The 27432-nt window shown below is 40.8% G+C and overlaps 1 protein-coding gene and 1 long non-coding RNA gene across 3 annotated transcripts in view; one reads left to right on the top strand and one right to left on the bottom strand.

The window, feature by feature from the left end:
• LOC115079922 overlaps positions 1-10029 on the bottom strand; it is a 41815-nt gene extending 31786 nt beyond the window's left edge. Inside the window, exon 1 of the long non-coding RNA XR_003853445.1 lies at positions 9721-10029. This is a non-coding gene — a long non-coding RNA (uncharacterized LOC115079922). The remainder of the gene's footprint in view (positions 1-9720) is intronic.
• A 437-nt stretch (positions 10030-10466) lies between these two features.
• The window catches only part of RBM46 (RNA binding motif protein 46), a 334436-nt gene continuing 317470 nt past the window's right edge, over positions 10467-27432 (top strand). The window contains exon 1 of one of the 2 annotated variants that reach the window (XM_029613106.1): positions 10467-10824. The gene's annotated coding sequence lies outside the window, so the exon portion shown is untranslated. The remainder of the gene's footprint in view (positions 10825-27432) is intronic. The other variant, XM_029613031.1, reaches the window with a different exon arrangement.

The raw sequence follows: 27432 nt of genomic DNA on the forward strand, positions 1-27432 counted from the left end.
GTCCTGGACCCCAGCCCTCCATCTAAGAGCCCAAACCTGACCCCCCAGAACCTCCCTCTCACACCCTCCCACGTCGTCGGTACCCACATGCACCACATCCATTCCCTTCTCATGTCACTCCACCTAACGGCGTGGAGGTTTTGCGCCGTTAGGTGGAGTGGCATGAGAAGGGGATTGAGGAGGGTTCCGTTCTCTTAGTGAGGAGGCCCGGTTGGTTTCCCAGGGGTCTCAGTGGTTGTACTGAAAGTTGCACAAGATATGCGTACCTTGGTTGTCTCAGCCATACTGGAACTATGAGAATCATTTCTGCTCGATCTTGAATACACTTCTGTATTGTTCGAGTCAAGAGTGGAATTGGAGAAAACGTGTAGAGTAGACCTGTTGATCACAAATTAAGGAACACATCCTGAGCCTCCCGTTCAGGACACTGAAGAAGAGAGGAGTACCTTTGCAGCTTTGTATTGTAATGAGTTGCGAACAAGTCTATGCTGGGAGTGCCCCACTGGCGAAGATCTTGTCTGCTATGGTCTGGTCCAGAGCCCACTTGTGCGGATGAAACACTGCTGAGTCTGTCCGCCTGAATGTTTGCTATTCCCGGCAGGTACTTTGCTTGCAATATTATAGAGCACTGGGCTGCCCATTTCCTTTATCAGATTCGCTTCTGTGCACAGACTAAGAGAATCTGATCCTCCTTGCTTGTTTATGTAAAACATGGCTACCTGGTTGGCTGTGTGAACCATGATTGCCTTCCCTGTCGGGATATGTTCAAACAAAAGTAGGGCGTTTTGAAATGCTCCAAGTTCTAGGAGATTGATCTGACATGTTGCCTCCAAGGTTGACCACCGTCCGTTTTTGGTAATGGAAGAGATGAGCTCCCCACCCTGTGGTGGAGGCATCCATGATTATAATTAACTTGTGCGGAAGAAGTCCTAGGGGGGCCCCTTCTGTTAGCACTTTCAGTTTTAGCCACCAAGTTAAGTCCTTTTTCACTGAATACAGTGAATTCAGTGTATTCACTGAATACAGTTTTTGGTGGAAAGTGGTTGAGACATCTGAGACCATTGTCTCTTCAAGCACCACTTTAACCTGCATATGTGTAGGCAGGTCAGACACACTATATGAATGGCCGCTGCCATATGGCCTAATAGTACTAGTAATTTGCGTGCCATTGTCCTGGATTTGCTTTGTAAATGTAAAGGTAGGAGGTGTAGGTGTTTCATTCTGTTGACGGCCAGGAACGCCCCTTCTTACATAGAGTCTATCCTTACCCCTATGAACTGTAACACTCTTGTTGGTTAGAGGATTGACTTCTTGTAATTTATGAGGAGTGCTAGCCTTTCTAAGGATTGGATCATGATCCAAAGGTCCTTGTGTAGATCTGCGGGATTCAGGGAAACTATCAGCCAATCGTCCAGATAGGGGAAGATTTGTAACCCCTTTTGGTGAAGATGCGTCATTGCTAAGCATTTTGTGAAAACTCTCAGGCAGAGGAGAATCCAAAAGAGAGTACTTTGTACTGATAATGTGTATTGCCCGCTTGGAAGTAAAGGTATCACCAGCAAGAATGGGGAATTGGAATATGGGCATATGCATCTTTCAGATCGAGTGAACACATCTAATTGCCCGGCTGTATGAAGGGCAAAATGGACTTCAGAGTTGTCATCTTGAATTTTTCTCTTTTCAGTGTTTTGTTGAGAAAACAGAGATCTACAATTGGGCAAAGATCTACTGTACATTTGGGAATGAGGAAGTACTGGGAGTAGAATCCCTTGCTACTGTAAGAAGGTGGAATTCATTGAAAGGCTTTTTGCTTTAAAGCTTCTGTGCTTCCATGTTCAAGAAGGGAATCTGATCGAGGTGTTTCGTTGGTGGTGCTGCATCTGGCAACCTCGGTAAATTGGTGAACTGAAGGTGATAATCATGCTAAATTATCTTCAGAACTCATTCATCAGAAGTTATTTGGGCCCAAGCTAAAAAATGATTGGTGACCCTGTCCCCGACCAGAGCCTGTGGCTGAGGCCTGGACTTTTCAAAATCCTTGTTGGTTTTTTAAAGTTTGTCTGCTGTTGAGGTTTCTAGGGTCTAGAGTCCCATGGATGCCCCCTTTGCAAAGGTTGTTGGTAGATCAGCAACCCTATATTGGGTGTACTGTTTGTAGGGCTTACGCTGGTAGTAGGATTTCTTGTATTGTTTAATTGCTTAAATGAGGTAGGTTGGTTTATTTGCAGCGTCAGGGCCTGCACCACCACATTCTGCTCCTTTATCTGTGCCACTGTGTCACAGAGTTTGTCCCCAAACAAGCTGTCCCTTAATCAGGGGAGATCCGCAAGTCTTTCGTGAACATTGCCCCTAACTGCGCTTGCTCGTTACCAAGCGGTCCTAAGTACCGCTATAGAAGAAGCAGATGTCTTTTACTTTGTTTCAAATGCTTCATAAATCAAAAGTAGGAGATATCAAATTCCTTCTTCTTGGTGCTATAATGGCTAAGATGTTATTTGTTCACCAGCTTCAGAGCATACGAAGTGTTTGAGTTGTTGCAAGCACTCAAATACGTAATGCACCATGTAAAACTGATGCTGCTGAGATTAGCATGGAGCTCTGGAAGATTTTTCTCGCAAAGTCATCTAAAATCTTGTTGTCTCTACCTAGAGGGGAGTTCATGTGAAGTTTTGACTTTTTCATTGCCGATTTTACTTGACCAATGCGTGTGGTAGATTAACAGGGCCATAACATTGTGACTTTTTGAGGTAAAACTTCAAGTCTAACTTTCTGGCTACTGGCAGATTGGTCTGTGGGGATTCCCAAGATTTAAAGAGGACCATGTCTAAGCATGCAATGGAAGGGCTGCTGGTTCGGTCGGAATATCCAAAATCTTCAGTATCCCGAAGACTCTTTGCGGGGATCTGGGATTTTCCTAATTTCAACATTTAATCTTGTTCCCATCTTCTTCAACAATCTGGAGTATGTTAAACCCTCCAGGGGAGATGTATGTTCTGGAAGGTCCTCTGGTTTATCTGAAAGGAGACCTGTGGAAGAGGTTGGTGACTTAGGCAGAGAATTATACGAGAGGTGAGTTCTCTCTGTCTGGATCTTTTGCAGGAGAAATCTCTGTTTAATGAGGGCTCATCGGGCTGTCCGCTCTGGGTCGAGTACCCTCTCAATCCCATTCCTCAGTATTTAAGTCTGGTAAGGTATGTTGGAATCTTGGTGGGCTGCTGCTTGGATGCCAGGCTGAGAAAAAGCCCTTCAATATGGCTGAAATTTACTGCACTGCTTCAGCTGAACTCCGCCTCAGAGAAATTGGGGCAGGTTTTCCTTTCTGAAGCTTTCGTATTGGTGAAGAAGACTGCTGCTCTTAAGTGAATGTGACGGTGGTATGGCAGCTAGATATATATCTGAAGTCGGAGAGTGTAGAGGCCTATGGACCGCAGGCTCTTCAAAGTTTGTTTTGTTATGGTAGAATAATTATTCTTGAATTTGAGTATAATCTGTCTTCGTCTGGATGCTGTTGATAATCCAGAGTATACTTAAAGACCATTTTGTGATGAACTCGATGAAATAACTGAAGGAGATCTCACTGGGGACGACCATGGTCTGGGTGTATAAGTTTCTAGGATGGGTTCTACATCGACTGAGTCCTCTAGGTTTGGTGATGGTCTACCTTTCTGTAATTCCCGCAGAGCTGAAACTGTCTCGGAATGGTGGCGATCATGGGACCGAGAAGTGGGCCGTTGTCCCTTCTGCGTCATTTTTTTTCCCTGGCTGGTTTTAGGAACTTCGACTGCTCCGGGTGTAGTGGATCTGCGTTGCGTGTTCTCTTTACCAGTTTTGCTCAGCCTGCATTTGTGTCATGTGTCGACGCATGCTTTGTGAGTGGCTGCTCCGTCATACGGCTTTGCTGGCATTACGCCGTGCGTCAATGGCACCATCTGCGTTGGACAATGCATGTCATGGTGTTGTGCCCTGTGTGCGCCAAGTTGAGGCGCGCCGCATGTGGTTGTATCCACTGCATGGGATTCCAATGCTATTTTTGGGCATCTGCCCGACTCATGTCTCGCTTTCATTTGTGCCAACGCAGATTTATTTTGCGAGGATGTTTTTGGCCTCAAAGCACTACCCTGATCATTCTGGGGTTTGGCTTTGTTAGTCTTGGGGTGCTTGCTGTTTTTGCTTGTGCTGCATTGTTGATTTCAGGCCTTCTGAAGAAACTCTCTTTTGCTGGATTGGATGTTGTGGCTTGGGGCCTGGTAATGAATGAACTGAATGTCGAGGTGAAGGATCCTAGAGAAGATCCTGCCTCAGTCTCCTGCAGCCTTGCAATCTTTTCGGCCCTCTGTTTTCTAGCCAGTGGGTACATGCAGCCACAGTCCTTACATGTAGCCTGATAATGCTCCGGGCCCAGACATAAATAACAATAATTATGTCTGTTGGTTGTGGACATGTTGTGCCCACAAGAACAATATTTAAATCCTGTGGCTCTTTTTGACATTTTCAAGCAGTAAAAGTACTGTTTGGCTCTCAATGACGTGAGATGAGAAGACTGATGACTGAGGTAATCATGTGGGAACTCCGTGCATGAGCACAGCATCAAGCTCTGCTATACTGAGAAGGTTCTGAGCCTCACGGCACCAGATGACATCGAACTCAAGACAGCATGGCTGATTCACTCACTTATCGACGGAAAAACAGCCTTACACAGGGAGTGAAACATGATTTAATTTGCCTAAGAAAAAGAAATTATTTAGACAGAGAAATACAGAGTGACAGGGATAGGGAGCAGAGATAGAGAGTAGAGCCACAGAGAGAGTAGGAACAGGTAGGGACCGAGAGACAGCAACAGACAATAATCCCCTTTTTTTATGAAATTAAGTAACTCATTGCAGATACATAAATGGGACAGGAAATAGGTGTTTCCTGCCTTACTTGTTTAGAAACAAAGAAATAATGTATGTCTTGCCTTCTGATTTGATTTAAAAGATTGAATTAACCTTTTTTTAACGTGAGAATTTGTGTTACAGAAAGAAAGAAAATATATTGTTTCCGTGATTTTCCACAGAAGCTGCAGGACCGGAGAAGTTTATTTTTAATCCTTGTTTAAAGAAAGTATTGTATCCAAACTGGCCCAATAAAGGGTGTTTGAGGTCCTTGGGCAGTTTTTACCTGCCTGAATGTGAGACAAAATTTATTTTATTTATTTATTTAACATGTTTATATACCGAAATTCATGTAGCAAAAGTTACATATCAATTCGGTTTACATTATAACATTAAACAGGCAAGACAGAATGCAATTACATCGAACAGGTGGATAAACTTGGATCAAGTAACTGGGGATTAAAGAACAAAAGATATAATAAATAATGAAGTACTAGAAAGGACCTGGCTAAATATACAGGAGACACAGTACGAGGTGCACATATTTGGAAAGATTGAGTGGAAAATTATTGGTATGGATAGAAGGCTTGTTCGAATAGCCAAGTTTTGAATCTCTTTTTAAAGGCGATAGGGCAAAGTTCTCACACTCAGTAGCTTTGGTAAGCTTTCTTTATTTGGGACAGTTTGCTTGCATGTGCAAGGAGATCAGCAATTCAGACTAATCTGCACCAGCATCACAATCTGGGGTTTTTATAATGACCTGAGAACAAAGATGGCATTATGCCAAGCATAAACATCACGTAGCTTGCAGGTACACAGGGTGTAGCTTGTAGATGCTAAAAATCACTACACAACAGGCAAAGCGAGAGCCAGAGGTGGTGACCACAGGACTAGCTTATGAAGAAACCAAGACCTACATGTGAATGCTGGGTGCAAATACTTTCCCCATCTCTGATGCCTGTTACATGCTTGCTACATAAATAACATGTTCCATCTGTATATAGAGATATCAGCTCACCCAAGTGGAAGAAACCTTAGTGACATTTAGCTAACCACAGCTGCCATTTTCCAAGAAGCAATAGCATTATGGCCTATCAGCTACATCTGTATCTACAGCTACTAGCGGCCTGTCAAACGTATACATTTCCTGAGTTTCGTCTTAAGCTGTTCCAGATACCTGTGACCAATATTTCTCTGTCAGCCAGGTGTAGCATTTCTCTAAAATTCAAATGTCAGCTTGATCTTAAAGATCAAGGGGCAAGCATGGTCTAACACAAACATTATGCTGACTGATTCATGCCTCATTGCAATCACTGTTTTAGCTGAGATTCCTGAAGACTTAAATGTAAATTCCTCAAACAAGTAATATATTTCCCATCACATTTCTCTTAAGTATCTAATATATAGCACAAAGTTATTTTTTAAATTTATTTTGTATTTATATGCTGCTATATCCACGGTTCTATGCAACTTATATAAAAACATTCAACTTAAATAACCAAACAACCATAAATGAATAAAACACTGGTGAGCAGAGCATAATATCACACCGCTGTGACTAGTGTGAATGTCAATACAATCATGATAACTGTTAGTTTGAGTACTACCTGGAAGGTAGTAAATAGGAAAGCCTTCAATGATTTTTTAAAGGTCTTAATGCATGTTTCCTTCCACAGTATATTCAGGAGCTGGTTCCACCATGTTATTCCCATCATGTAAAGGATTCTTTCCAAGCCTGGTGCTACTAAGTGTGCAAACCGTGCAATTGCATGGGGCAGCACACCTGGGAGGGCAACAGCTGTGATGGAAGGGGGCCTAGTACAGGGAGCAGTGAGAGGCCTATGTAGCCGCCGATGGACACCATCTCACCAGCGGCAGAAGAATGAAGAGGCTCCTGCAGTCATCAGTAGCAGCAGAAGAAAACAGGAGCTCATTCTGCGATTCCTTCTTGTGTGCTGCCAGCCCCGCGGTATTCAATACTTGTGGTGCTAGCACTTCCTGTATGGTCATCTCGCGATGTACAAGTTGAACATACAAGTTGAGCTTGTGTTGAGTACCGTGGGCCGGCCAGCACACGAGGAGATGCCGCAGGAATGATGCTTACAGCTCTGCAACAAATCCTGTGCTCTTCCAAGGAACAAGGCACTGGCTGGCAGCGGTAGCAAGAGAGATCTGTACACCCTGCCTGCATAGAAGTTGTGTATGTATGTGAATGAAGCCTGCCTGGGGGGGGGGGGATGGGTGTGTATGTATGTGAATGAAGTTTGCCTGGGGGGGGATGGGTGTATATGTATGTGAATGAAGCCTGCCTGGGGGGGATGGATGTATATGTATGTGAATGAAGCCTGCACACTGAACTTGATAACCCTGAGATGAAGGCATCCTGCTGCCAGAAGGGGGTGCCACTTCCGCTTCCGGAGATGTGTCCTCCCTCTTCACTGTCCCTCCTATTCCCCTCTCCCCTCCCTTCCTCTTCCTCCTCCTGTCCCTGCACTGCAAACTCCCTTTTCCCCTGCCCTCTCTCTCTATCCCTAGCCTGCCATCATCCTTCCTCCGTCATCGCCTGCCTATCTCCTTCCCCCTCCCACCTCCTCCTATCCCTTCCCTTCTGCCTATCTCTACTCCTGTCCCTGGCCCTACTCCTACTCCTAGCACTCGTGCCCTCATCCTTCCACTTCCTCAGGCCTCTCCTCTTCTCTCTCCCCACACCTCTCACACTTCATCCTCCTCACCACAACCACCACTCCTCCACTACCACTCCTCCTCACAAAAAGATAGACAAACTGGACACAATCTCAAAGAGGCAGCTGCAGGAAGCCGGTATATATAAACTGCAAAAATAACATGCCATGCACTAATCAGTGCTAGCTGTGTAAAATGCAGTAGAAAGGAAATTATCCTAACCATGCCCTTTTTTATTGCAGGAACTATTTTCACTACATTAATAGCATTTTGATAAATCTTGGCTTAAGTGACGCTGAATATTGGGTTCCTTGTTTGCAAGCTCGTCCTGTCTAACTCCACAAAAATCAATGTTGTTTTTCTTTTTTTTTTTTTAGAAGAAAACTGTCAACAGAGAAGATGTCTCCAACACAGCCTGCTCTTTGATTTGCCATACTATGGGCATATTGCCAATGAATGGTATGAGAAAATGATATCAGTATTAATCCAGGCATACCATCTCCAGAGTCAGGTTATGGTTGAGAAATAAGAAACTAGTTATGTACTTTAAATGACCTCAATGACACCAGATTCAGAATAGTTAAATCACAAGCAGATTGTGATAAATTGCAGGAGGAACTTGCGAGACTGGAAGATTGGCATCGATATGGCAGATGCAAAATAATGTGGACAATTGCAAGGTGATGCATATAATGAAAAATAACTCATGCTGTAGCTGCACGATGTTAGGTTCCATTTTAGAAGTTACCACCCAGGAAACAGATCTGGGCGTCACAATTGATACTATATTGAAATTATCGGCTCAGTGTGCTGCGGCAGTCAAAAAAGCAAAAAGAATGTTAGCAATTATTAGAAAGGGAATGGCAAATAAATCAAAGGATATCTATGTATCGCTCAATGGTGAGACCATACCTTGATTACTGTGTGTAATTCTGGTTGCCACATCTAAAAAGCATATACTTGCACTGGAGAAAGTACAGAAAAGGGTGAGCAAAATGATAAAGGGCATGGAACGGCTTCCCTGTGAGGAAAGGATAAGGAGGTTAGGACTGTTCAGCTTTGAGAAGAGACGGTTGAGGGGGGATATGATAAAGGTCTACAAAATCATGAAAGGACAAATGGGTAAATGTGAAACGGATATTTACTCTTTTGGATAATACAAAGACTACGGGGAACTCCAAGAAGTTAGCAAGTAGTACATTTAAAACAAATCAGAGTAAATTGTTTTTTCACTCAATGCACAATTAAGCTCTGGTATTCATTGCCAGAGGATGTGGTTAACGCAGCTAATGTAGCTGGGTTTAAAAAAGGTTTGAATAAGTTCCTGGAGAAGAAGTCCATAAACTATTTATCAATAGGGAATAGCCACTGCTTGTTGCCGGCATTAGTAGCATGGGATCTATTTAATGTTTGGGTACTTGCCAGGTACTTGACTTGGATTGGCCACTGATGGAGACAGGATTATGGGCTTTATGGACCCTTGGTGTGACCCAATATGGCATATCTTATGTTCGCCATAGGTTAATCTAGAACAAGTGAACTGGTCATGTGTTTCACAACTCTGTGACTGCCATCATCATGGTTTTCCATGCACTGACATGTGTAACTGTTTTAATGTTGATAATGACAGCTGGAACTGAATGAATCAGGTATTAGAAGACATACAATTCAGATGCTGACAGCAGCAAACAATAAGTAATGCAATACATTTTTAGAAATTACTTATAGACATGTTTCTGTTGAGTTGGATTGTATTCATTTGCTATCCTTGAAGCACATAATGCAGGAGGTAATTTTAAAAGCAGTTATGCATGTAAATGTAACAAACTATTGTAGCAATTTTAAAAAGCCATATATGCAAGTAAAATGCACGTACATGTGAATATCCTATAGACAAGTCATTGGCATATATTGTAGCAATTTTCAAAAGCCCATGTTCACGAGTAAAGTGCATTTACAGGTGTAAAACCCAATTTTAAGCATGTAAATGCTTTTTAAAATCTGGCCCATAATATTTAAGTGCATCAACATATAGGAAAAATGTTTTTTCTTTTATATAGCACCTTAACATATTTCCTAAATCAATTTGCACCCTATGTAACCTTTAATTTGAACTACGAATTATTATTCTATGACCATTAATAGTGGAGATATAGAAAATTACCTGAACAAGCTTGTAGATCATTTTCATTCTCTCCACTTTCCTCCACAGAACTTGTGCACTTGGCATTAATTGAATTCCAACTCTTAGGGCAGAGATCTTCAAAAAAATCATTCCTCGATATTTTGCCACTAATTTTCCATGAAAAACCACTTGCTCCCCAACTTGAAACACTTCTGATTTTGCTAGTGACTAAGCTATGAAAGATATCTCGGGAACTAAAAATGATGTAGACCCCATCACAGTGTATACATATGGAATGAAAATGTTGTATATTCCAACCAAACACTGGAGATCTGATGAGTATGACAATGAAACTATAACACAGTGGTGATGTAAAAGGAGTATATGCAAAGATCAAGTTATAAATGAGGGAATCTTATCTAAGAAATGACCATAAAGTGGAAATTCTGCACCTAGTTCACTACTGAAAAACTGTGTATTGTTTTATCAAGAGACTATTCCTCAACAACTGTTTTGTGCCAGTTTGGAACTTATGCCACAAGAGGTCATGTCATACAGTTCACTGACAGATTAAAAAAAAACCCAAAACATAATTTTTCATTAATATTAGAGGTGACATTCCACATATGGGGCTGCCGAAAGCTGGACCTTTCCCATTCATTTGGAACCTCACTAATATCACAACCAGTTTATCTTAATTTCATTGACAAAAATTCGCAAAGCTCCTCACTCGAAACTGTGGCATTTCTGTGTTTGTGTTGTTAATGGCACATGTCCAGTAAATTTTCCACCCCAGCATTAGAGACAGTCGAAGTTAGCAGGTGTAGTCAGATTGTCTCATAAATTCCTCCCGCCTCCTCCTCTCAGAGGGAGTTTCTGGGTGGCTTGCCCTGTTTGTCTATCAGCTTACGTCAGGCCCGTGAAGAGCGCCTGATTGGTGCCTGTCAATAATCGCGTGCAGTCGAAAGCCTCTTGTCGCGTTTAGTCGTCGACTGTTTTATTGCACGCCGGTTGGAGGAGAACAAAAGGCCTGCGCAGCTCGTGGGACGCAAAGAAGCACGCGGGCACCGCGGGGGAGGGAGGCAACCTAGTGCCTCCTCACGGCTGCGCCCACAGTTTAGCTCACTGCTTCGTCCCCAGCGGGTGAGACGTTTACAAACATTTGTAAAAACATGGGAGGGAAGCGGAGAAGCGCGCGCGAGGCCTGCGAGCGCCGAGTCACCGCAGTGTTAACCGTCAACTGCCGAAAGACGGCCGTTGCTTTTCCCTCGAGATAGATCCCGGGACGAGAAGCGCTCCAAAGTTGAAATACTTTAAGGCGCGCTTCATTATTTTGGCGTTTTTCCCTTAAAATTAAGAAACGTCAGAAGAAGTGGAGCCGGTTTCCCCGCAGACGCTTGCCCTTTAGGTCGAGGTTTCCACCGGCCCAGGGGCCTCGCACAGCTGCGGTGGAAGGGGGTGACGTTGCGCAATATTCAAAATGCCTACAGTGAGCGAAGTGGCCGTCTTAGGCATTTATACCCGCGAAAGCCGTGAGGTCGTCAGACTCTAGGTTTCCGGCGGCTTTCTCACCCGCGTGCTGCACGCGCGAGCAGCGGAGCTCTTGTGTGACGTCACGGGGCCGCATTCGTCGCACCCAGTTTAGCTTTGTTTATTTTTGTTTATACTGTTAACATTGAAATATATGCGCTGCTTTTTGTTCTACTGTTTTGTGTTCACAAACATGGTCGTTGGACTCGGTTTAATAATAACGCACATTTGCCCAGTAACCTCTAAGAGAGAACAAATTAGCTAAAGCATGTATAAGTGCTTTTGAAATAAGCGTGTTTGCATAACGTTATTTCAGTGTAAAACCCAGCGTTTATACGACAGAACGTCGTGTTGTAGCCACTAAGAAAAAACTACATTTGTCAGTAAACATCTTTAAAATCGGAAATTTGGCTGCCATTTGGTTTGTATCAAGCTATGCCAGTTTGGGTCGTCAGAATGTTGATATTTTAGTTGTAAAATTAAATCGACATTACGAAGTTTGGCTAATGAATAAAAATCTCAAAATTTTAGATAGACATGGTTTAATGGGACACAGCCAGCATGGAGTTACCCAAGGGAAGTCTTGCCTCACACATCTACATTTTTTTTAAAGGGGTGAATAAATAAGTTGAGAAAAATGATCCGGTAGAGTATTTGGATTTTCAGAAGGCTTTTGACAAAAGTCCCTCATGAGAAGCTTCTAAGAAAACTAAAAAGTCATGGGAATAGGAGGCATTGTCCTTTTGTGGATTGCAAACTGATTAAAAGGAAACAGAGTAGGATTAAATGGTCTGTTTTCACAATGGACTTGGACCCGTGCTTTTTAATATATTTATGAATGATCTGGAAAGGGATTTGGCAAGTGAGGTGAAAATTTGCAGATGACACAAAATTGTGCAGCGTAGTTACATTTCAAGCTGATTGTGATAATTTCCAGGAGGAACTGCAGGAGAACGTTGTGAGACTGGAAGCTTGGGCATCCAAATGGCAGATGAAATTGAATGTGGTCAAATGGAAAGTGATGCATATAGGGAAAAATAACCCTTGCTGTAGATACACAATGGTAGGTTCTATTTTCGGAGTTACTACCCACAGGAAAAAGATCTAGGTGTCATAGTGGATAATACATTGAAATTGTCAGTTCAATGTGCTGTGGCGGTCAAAAAAGCAAACAGAATGTTAGGAATTATTAGGAAGGGAATGGCAATTAAAATGCTGGATGTCATAATAAGAACATAAGATATGCCATAATGGGTCAGATCAAGGGTCCATCAAGTTTAGCATCCTTTTTCCAACAGTGGCCAATCCAAGTCACAAGTACCTGGCAAGTATCCAAACATTAAATAAATCACAAGCTACTATTGCTTATTAATAGCAGTTTATCGATTTTTCCTCTAGGAACTTATCCAAACCTTTTTTTAAACCCAATTACATTAACTGCTGTAACTACATCCTCTGGCAGTGAATTCCAGAGCTTAACTATGTGTTGAGCGAAAAAGAGTTTTCTTTGATTTATTTTAAATGAGCTACTTGCTAACTTTATGGAGTGCCTCCTGGTCCTTCTATTATCTGAGAGAGTAAATAACTGATTTACATTAACTTGTTCAAGTCCTTTCATGATTTTGTAGACTTCTGTATCGCTCCATGTGAGACCACAGCATGAATGCTGTGTGCAATTCTGGTCACCACATCTCAAAAAAGATAGTGTTGCACTGGAGAACGTGCAGAGAAGGGTGACCAAAATAAGAGGCATGGAATGGCTCCTCTATGAGGAAAGACTAAAGAAGTTAGGGCTTTGTAGTTTGGAGAAGAAATATGATAGAGATTTGCAAAATCATGAAAGGACTTGAATAGTACTAGGAGCACGCCATGAAGTTAGCAAATAGCTCATTTAAAACAAATTGAAGAAAATTCTTTTTCACTCAGCGTATAGTTAAGCTTTGGAATTTATTGCCAGAGGATGTGGTTACGGCAGTTAGTGTAACTGGGTTTAATCAATAAGGAATAGTAACTTGAGATCTATTGAATGTTAGGATTCTTGCTAGGTACTTGTGACTTGGATTGGCTGCTGTTGGAAACAGGATGCTGGGCTTGAAGGACCCTTGCTCTGATCCAGTATGACATATCTTATGTTCTTATGTTATGCTCTTATGGCTTTAGCTGTTTTATTTTGGAAAATGTAAAGTTTAGCAAACTAACCCTACTTAAAGCTGAGATTCAGTGGTTAGATTTGAGTGATCTACTGCTGCTCAGATTATGAGAAATTTATACAATTTTAGTACTTTACTTTAGTATAGTATATATGAATTGATAACTCAGAGAAACACATTTTATTAACAACGTGATAGGTAGTCTAATTAAAATTGCTCGTCTTTTATTCCAATATATTAAAGCAATAATAAAATGCTTCCAGTCAAACAAGAGGAAAATAACAGAGGAAGGATTAGATATAAAATAAGGAAAGTTAATATTTGAGAAATATAGGTATTCTATTTTAAAGGTGATACCATATTGTTAATCTTTTTAAAATCAATGTGCTGATGTGTTTAACTTTTCCTTTAAGATAATTTTAAAAGTGTCAGCTATGTGAGTATACTATGCTTAAAAAAATCCATGAAACTAAGATTAAAGTGGAATGAATGCATTAATTGATACTGAAACTATTTAGTTTTAGCAGTTATCTGGCCACTAGAGCCATTTAAGTTAAAATCCTTCAGTTGGTGGAGTGCATTGTAACCCCCCTATTCCCCAAGAGAATATGCCACCTACTGCTTTAATCGTGCATTTTTAAACACATTTACTATCTGAATACAGTTTTGTTGTCTATCGCTGAAAATTAATCTTTATAGTGTTTTCATTTTTATTTCTCATTTCCAGATATATTTTGTTTAAATTTCAGTTTCTTTCATCTTTGCAACTTTTTAAGCGCAAGCTTTATCAGTAAACTCAGAATATTTAGTTTCTGTTTCTATATTGTAATCTTTCAAAACAGTAACCAAAACACTGCAAGTTAGACATATTGCCTTATCAAATTTATAGATGATGGTAGATAAAGACCAATTGGCCTGTCCAGCCCATGTATTCTGGTAATGCTAAACATATAGACTTGCTACCAGCTGTAGAAGCTTGACCACTTGTACGATATTGCTCCTTATCCGTTAGTGTTTTTTTGTCTTCCTCTTTGAGGAACATACAAGTTCCCATATTTAAATCTTAACAAACAGGTCTCCCTTCCCATATCTTATCATCAAGCTTTACATTAATCTAAATAGCTACCAAAATTAGTGAGGCTGTTGCTCAGACATTTGGCTGCATAAGTTTCTTGGCTTTACTGAATGGGGCCTGGCTACCATCAATCTGCTGGCATCTAGCTGTTTTTATTTATGTTAGTTTCCTTTCGACTACCTGCAAACTGTGGAGTTGCTAGGTTATGCTTCCTTTATTTGCCCCCATTTTCTTCTTATTAACTCTGGTCAAGGCTGGAAAAATTGTGGAGACCAGGTTGCCGAGGTGACTAAAATCTGGGACCTGACGCCTGACAGAAATGCCCCAGTATTTATTGGGTTAGTCCTTCATCAGGATATGCCAGAAGTGCAATTTCTAGGTGCCATAATAATTGCTACATTGATCAGCTGGTCCTAGATCTAGTACTCAGTGGAACACAGGATCTGGTGCAAGGGGTTACTGTGGTGGGGCTACATGGCAGTAGTGATCATAATGCAGTCAGATTTCACATTACTGGAGGGATGACATTAAGTAAAACTCAATTAGACCGACAGCACTGTCCCAGATTAATCTAATAGGGGTGGAAAATAAATTTCATACCTCAATACTGCACCTCACCGACAATATTAGACTATCATAATAGGCATAATCTGTTGAGTGTAATTAAACACATCAATAATGTTCAGCCTTTTATTTAATCATAGGTCTCTGGAAATGTCCCACTACTTTTTTCTTTTGTTATGCAGTCACATAATTATAATGCCATGACTTATCTTATATGAATAACGCCAACTTAGCCACCAATGGTCGATTCTCTCCAGGTTAATTACTCTATTCAAAATATCAGTCTATGAACAAAATATCATACTCCTATCTTTTTAAAGAAATCAACATGAAATTCATTGAAATACAGACCATCATTCAAGACACTCACTGGCATAGTGGCACAAAGTCGGATGTCAGACTTCATCTTCAAAGTAACCACTCATTTTTAAAGGTACAGTCTGTCACTCAAAACATGTCATTAATTACCTATAACATCACAGTAACGAGTACCAGTCGATCTCACTATTAAGGCCATTGGGTGATGCAGTATTAAGGTGGAAGATCCAGAACTGTTCCCTATAATTTAACTGGTATACCAGATTCCCCACCTCGTGGATTTTTTTGTACTTTTCAGTTATTCTCCATTTTAAATGTGAAAATTGCTAGTGAGTGTCTTGATTGATGGTCTGTATTTCAATGATTTTCATGTTGATTTCTTTAATAAGATAGAGTGTGATATTTTGTTCATAGACCGATATTTTGAATAGAGCACCCTGATGAAGAACGGTTGTTCGAAATATGGTCCCTTGTCGGGCTGAGAAGCGATGGGCGTTTCACGCTGAGAAGAACAAGCTGTGAAGAAAATTACCCTGGAGAGAATTGACCATTGGTGGCTAAGTTGGTGTTATTCATATAAGATAAGTCATGGTGTTATTATGTGACTGAACAATTTAACGCTTATTTGATAAAAACTTTTAAGTGCATAACAAAAGAAAAAAGTAGTGGAAAATTTCCAGAGACCTATGATTAAATATAAGGCTGAAGATTATTGATGTGTTTAATTACACTCTACTGATGATGCCTATTATGATGGTCTATATTAGAATATAGTAAAAAATTGTCGGTGAGGTTGAGTATTGAGATATTAAGTAAAACTACTACAGTAGCATATAACTTTAAAAAGAGAGACTGATAGAATGAGGAAATCAGTTAGAAAAAAACTAAAAGGAACAATTGCCAAGGTTAAAAATCTGCATGTGTCATGGACACTGTTTAAAAATACTTTCTTGGAATCCCAGATAATCTGTATTTCATGCAATTAAAAAGGTTGAAGGAAGACCAGATGACTGCCAGCATGGTTTTAATGGTGAGATGACAGAGGCACTTAAGTCCAAAAGAGCATCTTTCAAAAAATGGAAAGCAGACACAAGTGGGGAACATAAGCAAGAGTAGAAGCACAGGCCAGTTAGATGTAAAACAGTAATAAGAAAAGCCAAGAGAGATTTTGAGAAGCATACCAGAGAGTAAAAAGCTAATAGCGTTTTCAAGTGCATTCAAAGCAAAAAGCCTATGAGGGAGTTAGTGGGCTGCAAGATGACCAAGGAGTAAAAGGAGTGTTCAAGGAGGACAAGGAAATAGCATAACTGAATTAATTCTTTGCTTTGGTCTTTACTTAGGAGGATTTTGGGAGCATACGCACACTGGAAACATTCTTTGATGTCAATGATCCTGTGTAACAAAAGCAAATCTCAGCCCTCCGCTTACATACCCCCCACAGAAATCTAAGGTCAGCAAACAAAGCACTGCTAACTATTCCGTCAGTCAAAACAGCCAGATTAACACAAGTAAGGGACAGGGCCCTATCCCTAGCAGGACCGATAATATGGAACACCATGCCGGTAGAAATCAGATTGGAAAGAGACATCAAAACATTCAGAAAAAAATTAAAAACATGGCTGTTTAAGCAAGCATACCACAAAGAGAATCAAGAGTAGAACCCAGGGAACTGTTAGGTGCGGTCAAGCAAACGCCCACACAAACACACTCCTTCCTTCTTAAAGTGTGTCTTCTCTCCTCTCTCCTATATTCTAATTTCTTCCTTTATCTTAAACAACAAAGAACTAAAGATAAATAACACCAAACTTTTAGCAGAGTTAGAAAAACTAGACTTGACTTATAACACTCACCAAATAGTATTTATTATGATATAATGTTACAGTATTTTGGATGGCACCTGTTTAAGAGTTAGAATTCTAGACACTTTACTCAACATAGTTTTTGTGCCTTATTGTGAACCGTTTTGATGGCACCCGCTTAACGACGGTATAGAAAAGATTTTAAATAAATAAAATAAATAATGGAAGATGTGATAGACCAAACTGACAAACTAAAAAGTAATAAATTACCAGTCATAGATGCTAGCTCTATGGGTGCAGTGGGTGCTTGAGTATATCCAATATTAAGTAAACTCCTCTATTTCCATGGAGGGATAATTTGTATTGAGTTTAGTACTCCTGATCATTTTGAAAAGTTGGCTCCCATGTCACCAGGGTCCTAAAAGAGCTCAAACATGAAATTACAACCCTTTTACTAGTAATTTGTAATTTAACAATTAAAACAGCCACCACACCTAAAGACTGGAGAATGGCCAGTTTACTACCAGTTTTTAAAAAAGGCTCTGAGGTGAGCCCAACGTTGGTGCTGGTTGAATTGGTAGAAGATATTCTTAAAAACAAAATTACTGGTCGCATAGATAGATAGATATGGCTTAATGGGGGAGAGTCATCCTGGTTTTAGCAAGCAAGTCTCTTGCCTTACAAATTTATTATCATTTTTTGAAGGTATAAGCAAACATGTACAGTGTTCCCAAACCTGTTCCTGGAGGACCCACAGTCAGTCAGGTTTTCAGGTTATCCACAATGAATATGAATGAGAGAAAATTTGCATGCTATGGAATCAGTGCATGCAAAGTTTTGGAACCAGCGATATAGAAGTAAGGGAGCCAATTGATACAGTGTATTTGGCTTTTCAGAAGGCATTTGAATAAGTCCCCCATGTGAGATTCCTCAGGAATTTACAAAATCAGGCCATTCCTCCCTCTCCCTGATTTACCAATTTGTTTAAGTTGCTCCCAAGTTATCTCCTCCCTTGTTCTATGTAAGACAATTTTTGTTACTGTCAATTTTTTGGTTGCAATATAAACCGGATTGATAATTAACTCTGTTAATTGAACTTTGGTATAAAAAAGTTATAAATAAATAAATAAATAGAAGGCAGAGATTGGCAATTGGTTAAAAGACAGGATAACAGAGGGTAGACTAAATGGTCCTAAATGGAAAAAAGGTCATTAGTGGAGTTCCTCAGGGATTTTTACTGAGATCTTTGCCAACTGAGAGGACAAGCGAGGTTGTCAACTATGAGAGAATGTGCCTTTTCTGTGGCAGCACCTGTAATGTGGAATTCTATTCCTGTACCTTTAAGATTTATGGCGTGCAAAAAAACTTAAAAGCTGCACTAAAAACTTTTCTGGTTAAGCTAGCATTTACCTGAACTATGCATTTTTGAACCTGATTTATTCTGATTGTTGGTTACTGGACCATATATATGTGATATGTCATGTATTGTTTTATTGTTATATTGTGTTTTGTTTTTTTTTTAATCGTTTTGAGCTTTTGCATAAAAGTGATTAAGAAATTTTAATAAATTAAACTAAACTAAATGAGCTGGAAAAGGGAACAAGTGAGGTGATCAGATTTGCATATGGCACAAAATTATTCAAAGTTGTTAAAACAGTATTTATTTATTTATTTGTTGAGTTTTTTATACCGTCATTCGGTAAAGCCATCATAACGGTTTATAAAATGTAAATTGTAACTCTTAATTGTGGAAAAAGTATAACAATGTGCATATTAAACAGAGGTTAAATATTTCAAGTCCAGAAAGTATCATTGTGTGGAAGGAGGAGGGATTGTTTGTTCTGGTTGGAGAGAAGTTAGTTTGAGGTTTTTGGATGAAAATTCGATTGGGAGTTAGGATGTTCAGAAGTATGAAGGTCAGTATAGAATTTGCGAAACAGCAATGTTTTTAGGTCTTTTTGAACGTTTTGAGGCTCTTTCTCTTGTTGTTGTTAGATGCGCATCTCTGATGGGGGGGATGTTTAAGCATCCTGAGTTGTTTGAATGTAGGTTTCTTTGAGGATTCTGGGGGGTTATGTTTAAGCCATTTAGTCCTTGATGATCATTGTTTAGAATTTTATGAATGATGGTCATTGATTTGTGTTCGATGCATGCTTTAATTGGGAACCAATGAAGTGAGATCAATATGGGTGTTATGTGTTCATTTCTTTTTGTTCCTGTCAGAACTCTGGCTGCTGAGTTCTGCAGAATCTGGAGTGGTTTGAGGTTTGAATAAGATATTCCAATTAGTAAGGAGTTGCAGTAGTCGAAGATGGAGAAAATGAGTAGTTGTAAGACCGTTCTGAAATCATAAGGGTTAAGAAACGGTTTTAAGTGTCTTAGGGTTAGAAGTCTGAGATAATATCCTTCTTTAGTTTTATTTGATACGTGGTTCTTAAATGAAAGTTCTTTATCGATGATAATTCCAAGGTTCCTGGTGTGGGTGGTGGGGAGTATAGAGTTCATTTATTTGTCAAGTAAAGGCAGGGGTGGCGGAGTTGGATTGGGTTTTTTGTCCATGAGTATTATTTCAGTTTTGTCGATGTTGATTATGAGCTTCATAGAATTTAGGAGATGTTTAATTGAGATAAGTAGAGTCGAGATTTTCTTGTAGGTGTCTTCGATCAAATTTTGGATGGGAATTAGAAGTTGAATGTCGTCGGCATAGAGGAAGTGGGTGATTCCTTTATCTTTTTGTAATTGGCAGATGGGGAGAAGGTATATGTTAAATAGGGTGGCAGATAACGCTGATCCCTGGGGAACTCCAGTGGTGAGGTTGATTTTTTTGGATGGGTTGTTATTGATTAAAACTTGGTAGGTTCTGTCAGATAAATAGGAAGAGAACCATTGTAGGGTGGTGTCAGTTAAGCCAATTTGAGTCAGTCGTTCTAACAGTATATTGTGGTTTACTGTGTCGAAAGCAGCTGAGAGGTCAAGGAGGATGAGTAGGTATTTTTCACCTTTGTCGAAGCCTCTTAGTATTATGTCATTTAGTGAGAGAAGGAGAGATTCTGTGTTTAGGTTTTTTTTTTAATTCATATTGAGTTGGAGGTAGGATGTTGTTTGTTTCAAGATAGTCGTCAAGTTGGGTGTGTATGACTTTTTCAATGGTTTTGGCTATGAACGATAGGTTTGAGATGGGGCGATAGCGAGGATTTCAGGATCTAAGTTGTTCTTTTTTAGAATAGGTTTGATAACTGCAGATTTGGGGTAATTACCTTCAGTCAGGGATAAATTGACGATTTTGGTGATAGTTTTAGATATGGTGGGTTCAATTGTTTTGAGAGTTGTTATAGGGATTTTGTCTATTGGATGGCTGGCGGGGTTCATTTTATTTATAATAGATTGAATTTCGAGAGTGGAGGCAGTATCAAAATTTGACCATGATGAGGTTATCTTAGTGTTCAGTTTGATGTTTTGGTTGTTGTTGGTTATGTTGGTTTGGATTAGATGAGATATTTTGTTGTTGAAGTCAGCAAAGTCATCACTTCCATGTTTGGTACATGTAGAATCTTGGGTGGTTTTAGTAAGTTTCTGAACTATTGAGAATAACATTCTGAGGTTATGATGAAATTTGGAGATTTTGTTGGAGAAGAATTCCTTCTTTGTATTGTTGATGATATTTTTATATTGTGCCAAGTGATTCCGATAAATATTTAGTGTGGTTGTATTTTTGGTTTTTCTCCATTCTCTTTCTTTTTTCCTGTGTATAAGTTTGGCAGTTCTGATGTTATCATTATACCACTGGTTGTTGTGTTTGTGGATTATGAGGAATTATAGAAGGACCTTATGAGACTAGAAGATTAGGTATATGATTGGCAAATTAAATTTAATATGGAAATGTGCAAAATGACGTACCTAGGGAAAAATAATCCCAATTACAGGTACACAATGCTGGGTTCTCTATTAGGAGTCACCACCAAGGAAGAGGATCTTGTAATCTCTGTGGACAATACATTGACGTCCTCAGCTCAGTGTGCAACAGTGGTCAAGAAAGCAAATTGAATGTTAGGAATGATACGAAAAGGAATGTAGAATAAATTAGAAAAGAGCAAGTTTGCTTACTGTAAACGGTGTTGTCCGTAGATAGCAGATGAATTAGCCATGCTTTCTGGGATGACCTACATGCCACTAGGTGACGGAGCTCTCAAAGATCACTGAACTTTGTCAGTGAGGCATTCCTGCTTGTATCTTCCTGCATTTCCCCAAGTTTCCTCAGTCCATAACTAATCAAGATCAGGAAAGGGGATGCAGGACTTGGCAGAGGATGAGAGGAGAGTGAGAGATGGATGCTGAGCAGAACGAGAGAGGTAGATGTTGTGCTAGGTATGCGTTAAGGATAAGAATGTAAGATAATCCATAAGGGTCAATCAAGCCCAGTATGCTGTTTCCAACAGTGGCCAGTCCAAGTCACAAGTACTTGGCAAGTACCCCAACATTAAATAGATCCCTTGTTAGCAACAAAGAGTGACAATTTGCTATTAATCAAAGGGATTTATGGATATCTCCTCCAGGAACTTATCCAAACCTTTTTTTAACCAGCTACACTAAGTGCCTTAACCACATGCTCTGGAATTCACTGCCAGAGATTAATTGTGTATTGAGTGAAAAACAATTTTCTCTGATTTGTTTTAAATATCCTACTTGCAGACTTCATGGAGTGCCTTCTACTCCTTGTATTACCTGAAAGAGTAAATAACCGATTTCACATTTATCCATTTAAGTTCTTTCATGATTTTGAAGACTTCTATCATGTATGTAAATTTGATGGTTTGCCTAGAGCACCTAATACCCTTGCACTGAACCTGCTGAAGTGTGGTAATGGGCAGCATACAGGGCATGGATTGCTGGGTCCCACTTTGTGCAGCACACACATAGCACAAAGCAGCACTTCATCTTCCTTGTCCTGAGACTTCTTCTTTCAGTCCTTCCACTCTCTTTCTTATTCTTAGACAGAGTAAGATAGGGAGAATGTGCACTGAGCACCAGATGTTGCTCACTTTTGAGTGTTGGGAGCAGTAGCAGTGGAGGAACTCTGGTAAACACCAGCAGTAGCTACAGTAAGTAACAACTGAGCTGACTGTCCACACCACACCAACTTCTCCCTTTTCCTGCACGTATGTATAGAGAGAGTTGGTCCATTGTGACCAACTCAGGTGTTTCTCTGCCCCCTCTCCCTTTGTTTTAAAATTTGGACGAGAGACTGGAGGGGCTTTCACTGCTCACCAGCTTTTTCTTTGGCTGTTCTGTCATTTTCGTGTCCTCACTGCCTGCTCCTCGAAGACTGGTGTGCTACACTTTTTTCTTAATGTAGGTGTACCATGGACTAAAATGTGTAAAACCTCAGACTAGTAAGACCAATAAAGACCAGCTTTAAGAGTCAAAACAGTGAGAAGTTTATTATGGAGAAAGGCGTGGTTTCTCCAGAAGCAGCAGGCATTACAAAGCAAATGGTGCTTGCCCAAAACCTGCTCAGAGCTAATACTGCTAGTGCACAGCTTTAAAAGGGATTACCTACAGCCAATCAACAGGTGTCTATGTTTGCCCGCCCCTTACCTTATGACCAATTACTAAATGTATGCATGTGTATGTGCTTCGTTACTATGGAGAGCTGCATTTGCTGTAGTTTCCAGGAAATGAGTCTGCTGTTAGTTTCATTTTCTGAACTCTGACGTCATTTGTGCTGGCTATTCATACATCCCCCCTTTTGAAGGGTTTCTCCTAGGAATACTTCACACCTATCTGCATCGCACATCGCCTGTCTTAGGTTGTTCCGCCTGACCAAGGCTATTAGTGGCTAGAGACTTACCCGTTCTAGTACCAATGTACTCATTTTTCACAGATAGCTATTATAGGTGGTGGGGAATGGTGCGTTGACACCATTGGAATCCAGAAGCATCAGGTTCAAGGTTTCAGCTTGGTTTAGCATGATCCGGATGCTGGTCTGAGTTACCAATATTTCAGATACTTGATCGCGGCATCTTCGTAGGCAGATACAAAGGCATGGCAAGCAGAGGCAAACAACAAGTCCCAGTAAGGCAATCGTACACATGGAGCCAATTAGAATTTTGAATCCTAAACCTAAGCTAGAGAACCATGATCCAAGGGATCCAAATAGATCACTGACATCAGGCCTTTGTCGTCTTTTTGAAGACAACAATTACTGAGGTTAAACCAATATTGACTGGGTAAATGTATCATTGGGACACGCTAGAGAGATAACGTTCCTGGATAGAATAAATGATAGCTTTATGGAGCAATTGGTTCAGGAACAGACGAGAGAGGGAGCAATTTTAGATCTAATTCTCAGTGGAGCACAGGATTTGGTGAGAGAGGTAACGGTGGTGGGGCCGCTTGGCAATAGTGATCATAATATGATCAAATTTGAATTAATGACTGGAAGAGGAACAGTATGCAAATCCATGGCTCTCGTGCTAAACTTTCAAAAGGGAAACTTTGATAAAATGAGAAAAATTGTTAGAAAAAAACAGAAAGGAGCAGCTACAAAAGTAAAAATGTGCAAGAGGCGTGGTCATGTTAAAAATACCATTCTTGAAGCACAGTCCAGAGGTATTCCACACATTAAGAAAGGTGGAAAGAAGGCAAAATGATTACTGGCATGGTTAAAAGGGGAGGTGAAAGAAGCTATTTTAGCCAAAAGATCTTCATTCAAAAATTGGAAGAAGGATCCAACAGAAGAAAATAGGATAATGCATAAACGTTGGCAAGTTAAATGTAAGATATTGATAAGACAGGTTAAGAGAGAATTTGAAAAGAAGTTTGCCATAGAGGGAAAAACTCACAGTAAAAACTTTTTAAAATATATCCGAAGCAGAAAGCCTGTGAGGGAGTCAGTTGGACCGTTAGATGATCGAGGGGTTAAAGGGGCACTTAGAGAAGATAAGGCCATCGCGGAAAGATTAAATGATTTCTTTGCTTCGGTGTTTACTGAAGAGGATGTTGGGGAGGTACCCGTACTGGAGAAGGTTTTCATGGGTAATGATTCAGATGGACTGAATCAAATCACGGTGAACCTAGAAGATGTGGTAGACCTGATTGACAAACTGAAGAGTAATAAATCACCTGGACTGGATGGTATACACCCCAGAGTTCTGAAGGAACTAAAAAATGAAATTTCAGACCTATTAGTAAAAATTGGTAACCTATCATTAAAATCATCCATTGCACCAGAAGACTGGAGGATAGCAAATATAACCTCCATATTTAAAAAGGGCTCCAGGGGCGATCCGGGAAACTACAGGCCGGTTATCCTGACCTCAGAGCCAGGAAAAATAGTGGAAAGTGTTCTAAACATCAAAATTACAGAACATATAGAAAGACATGGTTTAATGGAACAAAGTCAGCATGGCTTTACCCAAGGCAAGTCTTGCTTCACAAATCTGCTTCACTTTTTTGAAGGAGTTAATAAACATGTGGATAAAGGTGAACCGGTAGATGTAGTATACTTGGATATTCAGAAGGCGTTTGACAAAGTTCCTCATGAGAGGCTTCTAGAAAAAGTAAAATGTCATGGGATAGGTGACGATATCCTTTCGTGGATTGCAAACTGGCTAAAAGACAGGAAACAGAGAGTAGGATTAAATGGACAATTTTCTCAGTGGAAGGGAGTGGGCAGTGGAGTGCCTCAGGGATCTGTATTAGGACCCTTACTTTTCAATATATTTATAAATGATCTGGAAAGAAATACGGGTGAGATAATCAAATTTGCAGATGACACAAAATTGTTCAGAGTAGTTAAATCACAAGCAGATTGTGATAAATTGCAGGAAGACCTTGTGAGACTGGAAAATTGAGCATCAAAATGGCAGATGAAATTTAATGTGGATAAGTGCAAGGTGATGCATATAGGGAAAAATAACCCATGCTATCGTTACAAAATGTTAGGTTCCATATTAGGTGCTACAACCAAAGAAAGAGATCTAGGCGTCATAGTGAATAACACATTGAAATCGTCGGTTCAGTGAGCTGCGGCAGTCAAAAAAGCAAACAGAATGTTGGGAATTATTAGAAAGGGAATGGTGAATAAAACGGAAAATGTCCATAATGCCTCTGTATCGCTCCATGGTGAGACCGCACCTTGAATATTGTGTACAATTCTGGTCGCCGCATCTCAAAAAAGATATAATTGCGATGGAGAAGGTACAGAGAAGGGCTACCAAAATGATAAAGGGAATGGAACAACTCCCCTATGAGGAAAGACTAAAGAGGTTACGACATTTCAGCTTGGAGAAGAGATGGCTGAGGGGGGATATAACAGAGATGTTTAAAATCATGAGAGGTCTAGAATGGGTAGATGTGAATTGGTTATTTACTCTTTCGGATAATAGAAAGACTAGGGGGCACTCCATGAAGTTAGCATGTGGCACATTTAAAACTAATCAGAGAAAGTTCTTTTTTACTCAACGCACAATTAAACTCTGGAATTTGTTGCCAGAGGATGTGGTTAGTGCAGTTAGTATAGCTGTGTTTAAAAAAGGATTGGATAAGTTCTTGGAGGAGAAGTCCATTACCTGCTATTAATTAAGTTGACTTAGAAAATAGCCACTGCTATTACTAGCAACGGTAAGATGGAATAGAATTAGTTTTTGGGTACTTGCCGGGTTCTTATGGCCTGGATTGGTCACTCTTTGAAACAGGATGCTGGGCTTAATGGATCCTTGGTCTGACCCAGTATGGCGTGTTTTATGTTCTTATGTTCTTAACTTTCCACATAGTCCTCCTTCTGAAGCTAGTATGTAATCTAATGCTAGACGGTTCTGGTAAATGGCATTCCGGAAACCCTTTTGCTGTGCAGCTAGTATTCTCAGTACTTTTACAGTTTCATTAGTAACTAGCTGTACCCAGCCACGCGTTGCTGTGGCTCAGTCTGCTTTAATTTTACAATGCGCATTAGCTCTGCTCCGGCCGTCCCAACTCCCTCCCTCCCTTCCCCGGCGGTGGACGGGCTGACTCGGTGACTCTTTTACCCTTTCCTCCTCCTGTGTGTAACTGTCTGGCAGTCCCTACTCCCTCCCCCCTTCCCCAGTGGCGGAGGAACAGGCTGAGCCATTTCTCGGAGCGCGTTGCTGTAGTTCAGTCTGGTTTAATTTCACAATGCGCATTAGCTCTGCTCTGTCTGTCCCAGCTCCCTCCCCCCTTCCCCGGCGGTGGACGGATTGACTCGGCGACTCTTTTACCCTTTCCTCCTCCTTGTGTGTAAGTGTCCGGCAGTCCCTACTCCCTCCCCCCTTCCCCAGCAGCGGAGGAACGGGCTGAGCCGTTTCTTGGAGCGCGTTGCCGTGGCTCAGTCTGGTTTAATTTCACAATGCGCATTAGCTCTGCTCCGGCCGTCCCAACTCCCTCCCCCCATTCCCTGGCGGTGGACGGACTGGCTCGGCGACTCTTCTACCCTTTCCTTCTCCTGTGTGTAACTGTTCGGCAGTCCCTACTCCCTCCCGCCTTCCCCAGCGGCTGTACCCAACCACCTGTTGCTGTGGCTCAGTCTGGTTAAATGGAAAAGAAAGAAAAGAGAAAGTGCACATTTCTGCATTTGCTCTGCTCCGGCCATCCCAACTCCCTCCCCCCTTTCTCCGGCGGTGGACGGACTGGCTCGGCGACTCTTCTACCCTTTCTTCCTCCTGTGTGTAACTGTCTGGCAGTCCCTACTCCCTCCCCCCTTCCCCAGCAGCGGAGGAACGGGCTGAGCTGTTTCTTGGAGCGGCGATTCGTCTGCCCTTTCCTCCTCCCCTCTGTGACACCCAGCACGTAGCGCAGAGCTCTATGGTCCGCACATGCGCGGTAGAGCAGCTCTCTACTGTGCATTTGCGGTCCGTCGGTCAGAGCCCATTTATATTGTAGGTAGCGTGTGTTGCTTTTACGTCCAACAGATGGCGCTGTTTTTGAAAAAAATCATGTTTTTACCTGTCATAGGTGTGACATCTATATAATATAGGTATATAAAAACGCGCAAAATCGAATGCAACGTTGTGTCAAAATTTCAAAGCAATTGGTGAAGAACTTTCGGAGATTTAAGATTTTGAATAAACGAACATTTACATTTTTATTTATATAGATTATTTCAACAACAGCTTGTAATCTTATAATACGATTTAACATGTATATTGGAGTTCTGTAACCCCAAGAGCCATCCTGAGCCCAGGAGGCAGGGTCATAATAGGCCATGATACTGGGCCAATAGGAAATTACCATTTGAGTTTTCGTGGCATAGTTGAGGAAAGATTGTGACAAGCAAGAGGAATTGCCTATAGCTATAGTG

This window comes from Rhinatrema bivittatum, chromosome 1 (assembly GCF_901001135.1).
Source record: "Rhinatrema bivittatum chromosome 1, aRhiBiv1.1, whole genome shotgun sequence".
In the NCBI taxonomy this organism is placed as follows: Eukaryota; Metazoa; Chordata; class Amphibia; order Gymnophiona; family Rhinatrematidae; genus Rhinatrema; species Rhinatrema bivittatum.